Below are 8762 nucleotides of genomic sequence, written 5' to 3'. Positions count from 1 at the left end.
GTCTTTCCATCAAACTAAATGTGTCTGCCTCAGAGTCACAACTTGTGTCACTTCTATGCAGCCTTCTTACTTTCAAGTGAAGGTGGAGTATTGTAGAAGTAAAAGATGACTAAATGCTCTTACCCACTGTTAATATCTACCACAGACCATTTCCCTGATCATCATATATACAGTTTATTCTGCGCACCATCTTTATAGTCATCCTTCCTCACTCTGAGTTCTCATTCAATCATAGCATTAAGGTGGAAGCCTAGACTCTCTGAATATTATAATGTATCATCTCTCTCAGGGATAACATATAGTGACTATCTGATTCAGGCATGATAGTCCAAAGAACTATGGAGTAAAGCCCATTCTGAGTTTATACCCCAAGAAAATGAAATCAATGTGCAGAAGAGGTATGTTGACTGTGTCACTGTACAAAATGACCAGGAGATGGAACCAACCACAGTGTGTGTAAGCTGATGAATAAGGAAAATGCAGGGTACTCACTCAGAGTAACAGTCTTCAAAATGAAATTTCTGTGGCCATTTATAGCAGCATAGGCGAACCCTACTTTGTGGATGCACAGGTATACAGCCCTGACTATGATGGGGGAAAGTGAAGGGCCTATGTGAGTTACAGTGCGTATGATTCCTGAAGTCCACTGGCAGATATGCAGAAGACCATACACACTGGGAGTGAGGACTTCTTTGTTGGGTCCTAGACTATTCCCAGGAGGAGTGCTATTGCCTCCTAGCCCTTAGCTGTGTCCTTCCAGGGGTGCTTCCTTATCAGTAAGCATTTAGTCAGATCTGAAAGGCATTGAGGCACATGCTATTACTGAAGACTGTGTACACTATTTATCCACTTCCTGCATGTAGGTATTTGAATGAGCATGTCTGGTTTTAGGTTTTAAATACTCGAGGATTCTAAGTTCATTTTTCAGTACTGCTATCTTAACTATGTGATAGAATTTCTATCTGCTTGAGTCTGGCAATTCTGCTTGCTTGTGGATTCTTCATTCTTTTTAAAGCAAAGTTTCCTAAGCTATTATAAAATGCTTAGAAAATGCTGATTTGCCACACTGGACCCTAAATTCTTGTTTGGAATCAATGACCCAAATCTCCCTGTGGAGGTTTGGCTAACAGTTAAGCACTGTTAAGCACTGCTAAGAATGTTAATGTTAATGTCTCTGGTGTAGGGAGCTTTTAATGTTTACTGTCCCTCTGAATGAACACAACTGTTGAGAGCCACCAATTGGCCCCAGGAAGGACTGCTAAAGAAGCTAGCAGTCCCTTCCTGCATGCCTTGCTGCCTTGTGTAAGGGAGTGTAAGTCAGCTGAAAAGCTCCTGTCTTGACCATCAGTTGTCTGGACATTGATTGCTTGCCAGTTGCTTTGAACTCTTCATAGATCCCTTGCAGATACTACACTCCAGCTGCAAAGAATGTTGTAACCTTAGCTGTTAACTTCCTTAATTATTTTCAAATTGTTTTTATTGCCCATACATTTTTTCCACTCCACTTCCTTCCTCCTTACCCCTTCTACCCTCTCCTGTGACCCCATTTTACTCAAGAGATCTTGTCTTTTTCTACTACCCATGTACATTAGATCTATGTAATGTCTCTCTTAGGGTGCTCTTTGTTGTCTAGGTTCTCTGTGATTATGGACTGTAGGCTGGCTTTTCTTTATGTCAAAAAGCCACTTATGAGTGAGTACATATTATATTTGTCTTTCTGTGTCTGGATTACATTACTCAATATGTTTTTTCTAGATCCCTCCATTTGCCTGCAAATCTCAAGATGTTATTATGTTTTTAACCACTGAATAGTATTCCATTGTGTAAATGTACCATATTTTCTTTATCCGTTCTTTGTTTGAGAGTAATCTAGGTTGTTTCCAGATTCTGGCTATTACAAATAATGTGCTATGAACATAGTTGGGCATGTGTTCTTGCAGTATGATTGAGATAACTTTGGGTATATACCCAACAGCGGTATTGCTGAAATTTGAAGTAGATTGATTCCTAACTTTCTGAGAATTCACCATACTTATGTCCACAGCAGCTGTACAAATTTGTTCTCCCATCAGCCATGGAGCATAAGCAGTCATTAGTGTTTTAGATCTTGGCCATTCCGACAGGTGTAAGATGGAATCTCAGAGTTGTTTCTCTGGTGGCTAAGGATGTTGAGCATTTCTTTAGGTGTCTTTCATTCTTTGGAGATTTGTTTGTTGAGAGTTTGCCACAACTTCATCTTCAAGAATTCTTGCTGGGCGGTGGTGGCACACGCCTTTAATCCCAGCACTCGGGAGGCAGAGGCAGGCGGATCTCTGTGAGTTCGAGGCCAGCCTGGTCTACAAGAGCTAGTTTCAGGACAGGAACCAAAAAGCTACAGAGAAACCCTGTCTCGAAAATCCAAAAAAAAAAAAAAAAAAAAAAAAAAGAATTCTTTCTCCATCCTCTACTACCTTATTTTGGGTTTTGGTTTGTTTGTTATTTTGTTTTGTTTTCCCTTCTTTTTTTTATACTAACATTTTCCCTTTATTTTACATACTGACTACACTTTCCCCTCCCTTCTCTCCTTCCATTCCTACTCTCCCCTAACTTCCATGACTGTTGTGTAGCTTGGTTTGTTTGTAGGGTTCCTAGCAGTAAGGTCAGGACCTGTTCCTGGACATTAGCTGACTTTTGGGAACCTGTTTCTTGTGTTGGATTTCCTTGTGCAGCCTTGATACAGGGGGAGGAGCTTGGTCCTACCTCAACTTAATGTGCAACACTGCCAGAAAATTTTACTTTAACAAGCATAAATGACCTCCAAATGACCTCCCATACAGATACCTCAGGGGATTCTGCTACTGGCTGCTCATGACTTTGTAACTTCAGCCCCTAAGTTATGACAGGAAAGGGGAGATTTTCTCCCCAAGACTTAGCAGGTAAGAGCACTGTTCTTCTTCCCAGTGTCCACATGTTGTCTAACAACTGTCTGTAACTCCACTTCCAAGGAATCCAGTGCTGTCTCTTCTGGTCTCCATTGGCACCAGGCGCACAAGGAGCACATAGACATGAATCCAGGCAAAGCACTTGCACACATGAAACACAAATTTAAAAACAAAGCAACAAACAAAATCTCCTTCAGGATTGAAAGTAAAGAGGCTATGCTTAAGTTCCTGTCTAAGAGTCTTGACTGCTATTTTCTTCACCAATTATGGAAGTAAAAAGCAGTAAGAAAGGCAGCATGCCTCATTAAAACTGAAGAAGCACACAGGCACGCCCACACGAAGAGGCATACTCCTCACAACACCCCCAAACTCTGGGAGGGCTTAGATATTATAATTTATTTTCTTATTGTGTAGGGCAGGCACCCTTGTTGACAGAGGTTTTCTGGCCCAGTTCCTTAGCTGTTCGGTCCCAAAGAAACACACACAGAAGTCTACATGAATTATAAACTGGTTGGCCTATTAGTTCAGGCTTCTTATTAACTCTTATAACTTACATTAACCCATTATTCTTTTCTGTGTTAGCCACATGACTTGGTAACTTTTATCAGCGAGGCATTCTTATCTTGCTTTCTCCGTGTCTGTGTGACAACTGCAGGCTGAACTTTCCCTCTTCCCAGTATTCTCCTATTCCGGTTACCCTGCCTGACTACTGGCCAATTAGTGTTTTATTAAACCAATACAAGTGACAAATCTTTTCAGGGTACAAGACCATTGTCCCACAGCACACCCTCCCGTTATTTTGGCTTAATTAACTTAAACAGGTTTTGTACAGTGAACTCGGCCACTGTTAGATTGTCTTTGCTGCCTTGACTTCTTCGAGCGAAAGAATAGTCAATAAAATAACCAACTGGACTACTATTATGCCACCACTGGCCATTTTGAACATTTCATGGATGCACTGAGAAAAACTAAATGATTATTAAAGCTGACCTGGCTCTAGCAGCCTCAGTCATGACTGCTTCAATCCATTTGTTCCAGAAATTTTGCTATTATAAACCTCAGTGAACTCTGGGTGGCCATGAAAGCATTTCTGTGGAACACGCCCCATGGTCACCTGGTAGAGGGATTGTTGTAGTTGGTGTTAGAGGACAAGGCTGTGATTGGTGTAAACATAAGTCTTCATTTGCATGTGAGATGTATTGTGATTAGTCTAAACATCTTTTCTCTGCCGTGGTACAAAACCTCAGCAGGGAGGCTTCTTGGAATCAGCCACAAGACACTGCGTTGTACAGTTCCTTAGAGTTTGACTATATAACTATGCCTGGCTACAGACTGAAAACCAGAAATTCCTGTCTAAAAAAGGGAAGGTAGAGACAGGATTTGGAGACAGTGTATCTATGTGTAGCCCTAGCTGTCCTGGAACTAGCTCTTGTACATCAGGCTGACCTCGAACTCACAGAGATCCAGCTGCCTCTGCCTCCCAAGAGCTTGGATTAAAGGCATGCGCCACTGCTGCCCAGCTTTTGTGTCTTTAATTAAATAGAAAAACCTGCTCCTCCTAGGAAAACATCATAGAGTGGTCTCGGGATTAAAGAGGTGTCCATATCACACAGTGCTCTCCTCGGGATAGCCTTGCAACACTATCAGTTGGGGATTCTCTATACTGGCTATCAGTGTAGTGTGTGGATTAGCAGAAGGACTTTTAAAAGGCCCTCGGAAGAGCTGTTTTCTTTCTGTGGAAGAAGGAATGCAGCTTAATGACCAGGAGCCTCCTTTAAACATAGATGCCTTTGGGGGTATCCGCTGCAGCATGGTGGAAAAAAAAAAAACTAATTTATAGTGAAGATTTGCATAGGTAAAATAGATTTTATTGAAAAATCCCTTTGCTCAAATTCATTCAAATCAAATCCAGCTCATATTTGGGCAGCCACAATATTTCCTGTTATTGAGCTTTTAGCCACTGGTCCAGGCAATTCATACAGATGTCCACATTTAATCTCCTAAGAACTCCATGAGGCGGCTGCTATTACTGTTATTCACACATGACAAATGAGGACCTGAAGAAGGATGGTAAAGCATTTGACACCTCCCTCTAAGCAGCCAGGATGAAAATGAGGTGCAGAGTCTTTCTGTAGCATCTCAGGGATGTATCTTGGAACCTGACTGGCAGACCCAAGCACAGACAGGGTTGAGGTGGAGAATGGGAGTTGGGGTGGGAGAGGTGCTGGTCTCTCTTTGCTAGAGTGGGGCAATGAATACAGAGTGAAAACATTTTCTTAACCTGGCCCATAATTTAGTTAAGTTGACTCAATTAGAGTCTGCTGTTTAGGATCATTCTGGTTAAATGCAGTTAAATAAATAATAAGCTTTTACTACACCGAAGTCAGCTCTGAAAGAAAAAATCTGCAGATGTAGGACCCAGAGATGCAGAGAGAGGTGGCCTAGTACTGCCCACCCTCAGGACCACCTGGAGTCTGTGTCCCCTTTGATGGTTCCTCAGCCTCCTTAGCAAATGCCATTTGGCATTTCCCAATCCTCTGCAGTGTCCAGGGGACCACAAGGGCTTTGCATATCCCAGAGACGCCTTTTCAGGTAGAAGTTATTGCAGACAGGGGCTTGGTAAGAAGATAACAGTCTAGAATCTTCTTGACTGGTAGTCTGCTCTACTTTATGCTGAGCAGAAATCCTCCACCCTCTACCTTCCTAGTGGCAGAAGAATTCCTCCACCCTCTACCTTCCTAGTCTTCTGGAGCTGAGAATCCACATGTCTCACAGGACCTTCTGATGTTTTTGTTTGCCAGATACCACCCGCCCCCTGTGCTCACAAACAGAGAGGTCTGAGACCCTCACACAGCAGGCAGTCAGAGAACAGGGAATATGATTTTTTTTTTCAGTGCTGTTGAATTTGCTGCAATCTTTTTATTGGACACATGATTATGAAATCAACCTGCAGATAGCTTGAGTGTTGCAGAAAAATATAAAATGGGCCTTTAAACCAACACCAACTGAGAATTATCTTTATTTTATTTATTTATTTTTTAAATCAAGCAATTGATAACAAATGGAACTCCCACAATTCACAATAACAAGCTGCCAGGTTGCATTCATAAATTGTTGTAAATGCTTTCCCACACACAGTGTGTGTGTGTGTGTGTGTGTGTGTGTGAGAGAGAGAGAGAGAGAGAGAGAGAGAGAGAGAGAGAGAGAGAGAGACTTCAACTTGAAATATATATGGATATATAGTGGCAGGCCAGAAAGGCGACAATCAAGAGACATCTTTGTCATTCAGAGAATTTATGAAAATTCTTTGCTTCTGAAGGGCTCCCACAGCTCCACAAGCCCTGGCGGGGTGAGCTCCCTGCAGCAGCTGGAAGCCGAGCTATAAATAGCACGGTGAGGGAAGCGCCCCAGGAGCCCAGCGGGCGGGAGATCCCCGGCTCTCCCCTGCGCGCCCCCGCCCGCGCTAGCTCTCTGCTTGGGAAAGCCTGCAGGCGTGCTGCGCCGCCTTAACCCCTGCGGCTCCGGGGCTTGCAGCAAACCCAGAATAGGGAAAGTCCCTGCCTCAGTGATTCCTCCCTCTCTCCAAGCCGCAGTGATCACACCTGCAGCTAGATTCCAATTTCTCTAGCCCACACATGAAAAGAGCATGGAATTTGTCCTGGGTCCTTTTATTTTCTGAGAATGTTCGATCCAAACCTTAAAATAAAAATCATCCCAAATTTGGTCTTGGGCACGATGTCTCCAGCACAGGGTTCCCTCCTCTCCTGTGCTTTATGCTGTTTAAGGGTAACTTTCCTGGGAATGAAGTGCCAAGTATAGATTATGCATGCATTCCTCTGTGTGTGTGTGTGTGTGTGTATGTGTGTGTATATATGTGTGTGTGCGCGCGCGTGCGCGCGCCCGAGTTTTATTTTTGGCGCACGAACAGCCCACGGTAGCCTCAAGGTCGGCGACAACCCTGACCGGTCGGGGTCCCCCGCCCACCAGTGCTCTCCCGCCCGCCGAGGACGCGGGAAGGAGGAAGTCCCCCAGTGGCGGTGGGGCATCTTGGGGCGCCCGCGCAATTTCAGCACTGTCGTGCTGGAGCAGAGACAAGCAGGCAGAAGCCAGTTCCCAAAGGTGTGGACTTAGACCTTCACGAGTGGGCAGCCGGGGCCTGGCTGGTCCCAGCCGCGCCCCCGGCTCGCTGCCCACCCCCAGGGGCTCCCTGCAGCCCCTTGGCATCCTCTCTGCAAGCTGTCACGGAATTTGGCTCTGGCTCTGAGGGGCAGCTTGTCCTGGCCAGGATCCCCGGTCCATCTCAAATGGAAACAGTTCCTCCTGAGGAATCGGCTGGGAATCTCAGTGGAAATGCACGGGGGCAGGGCCCCCTGGCGTGTTTAACCAAGGCCAAGCTTACCACTTTGAGGCAAGGGATGCTTCAAATGGAGCTGGATTCCTGGTTACAGACTGAGGTAAGCCCTGGACTAAGGTGACATGCTGGGGACTACAGTTTTAATGGGGCCAGCATCCCCCAGAGGTTTGCCTTTCCTGCCTGACCCAGGCCTCTGGTCATTCACCAAGACTTTTCCCACATAGCTTTTGCCTAGCCTCCCCACATCCCTGAGTGAAAGCATTGCCTTGTGGGGGTTTGGGCGGGATTTCCTTGGGCTCTCTAATTTCGGCATTTTACTGTTTACATTAGAAGGTCAATGCCATGGCTGGCTTGAAATTATTCCCCCCTCCTTTTGCACTTCCATCCCTTCTTTCTCATTTTATTTCTCTGTTCCTCTCTTTCCTTGTCTTGTGTGTTGTTATCTTCCTAACTTACCTGCCTTCTCTTTGAAAAATAGGAGACGAAATAAAAAGAGGGTGGGAAGAGTGTTGTGGTTTTGTGTGTGATGCCTTGTTGGGAGTATGGGGGGATGGCTTGTGAGACACTCACTTATTTAAAACGGGGACACCCACCCAGTTCAGCTTCTTCAGCATCGCGGTGACAGGATGATTTTCTGGACTATAAAGTACACTTCTATGCTTCTCAACCTCCTTCTCTTGGCTATGGGAACCGGAACCTGCAAGACTAGGTGGATGCTAAGCTTGAGGGGAAGTAGGGTACTCTTAAGACCCAAGCTAGTTTGAGCCCTTTATGCTCAAGCCAGGGAAAGGTAATGGCGGAGCTTGCCCCTTCATAATGACTGCATTTACCAAGCACTGGCTATACCTGCATTACTCTAAAAACTTTATGCATACTGACTCAAATGTTAAAGCTCTGAGGACATGACACAAAGTACTTCTTGTCCCAGATGAAGCGACTTGGGAATAGACATGTTAAGTCATTGGATCATGATCAGAGTAAATGGAGAAGCCAAGGTTGAAACTGAGCACATCTGGTCCCAGAACAATGCTCTCGCACATTCTTAGTACATCATGTGACTCTGCCCCTCACATACTCACCTGTCCATGCTGTTCTAGCCACTGGGGGCAGAAGAGTGAACAAGGCCACCTAGATCTTTGTATTCTCGTCAAGGGCAACAGATCACAATCAGTGAACAAGTCCACTAGCACTACATAGTGAGAGACCCATAAAGAAAAAGTAACAGGACACTGCATAACACTTAGCTCTGTGGTGTGGACTGGGGTGCAGCCCAGTTGGTAAAGTGTTTTCCTACACACTCAAAGTCCTTCAAGTCCAGTAATCACAGCGCTTGAGAAAGAAAGGCAGGAGCGTCATGAATTCATGGTTAGGCCAGCCTGGGGTCCATAAAGCCCTTTGTCTGAAAGCAAAGCAAAAGAAAAGCAACATGAGCAACAAAAGCCAAACTAAAAGTTATTTCCATGTGGAGAATGGCAAGCGAAACCTTG

The 8762-nt window shown here is 44.8% G+C and overlaps 1 protein-coding gene across 2 annotated transcripts in view; it reads left to right on the top strand.

Annotated features, from left to right (window-relative positions):
* The first annotated feature begins 7032 nt into the window (after nucleotides 1-7032).
* The window catches only part of Kcnn2 (potassium calcium-activated channel subfamily N member 2), a 362369-nt gene continuing 360639 nt past the window's right edge, over nucleotides 7033-8762 (top strand). For both annotated transcript variants that reach the window (XM_041660110.1, XM_041660109.1), the window contains exon 1: nucleotides 7033-7375. The gene's annotated coding sequence lies outside the window, so the exon portion shown is untranslated. The remainder of the gene's footprint in view (nucleotides 7376-8762) is intronic.

The sequence above is a fragment of the Microtus oregoni genome, unplaced genomic scaffold (assembly GCF_018167655.1).
Source record: "Microtus oregoni isolate MIOR12 unplaced genomic scaffold, Mior012 000011F_ref0000422, whole genome shotgun sequence".
NCBI lineage: Eukaryota > Metazoa > Chordata > Mammalia > Rodentia > Cricetidae > Microtus > Microtus oregoni.
This window is presented reverse-complemented; position numbering and strand designations above follow the sequence as displayed.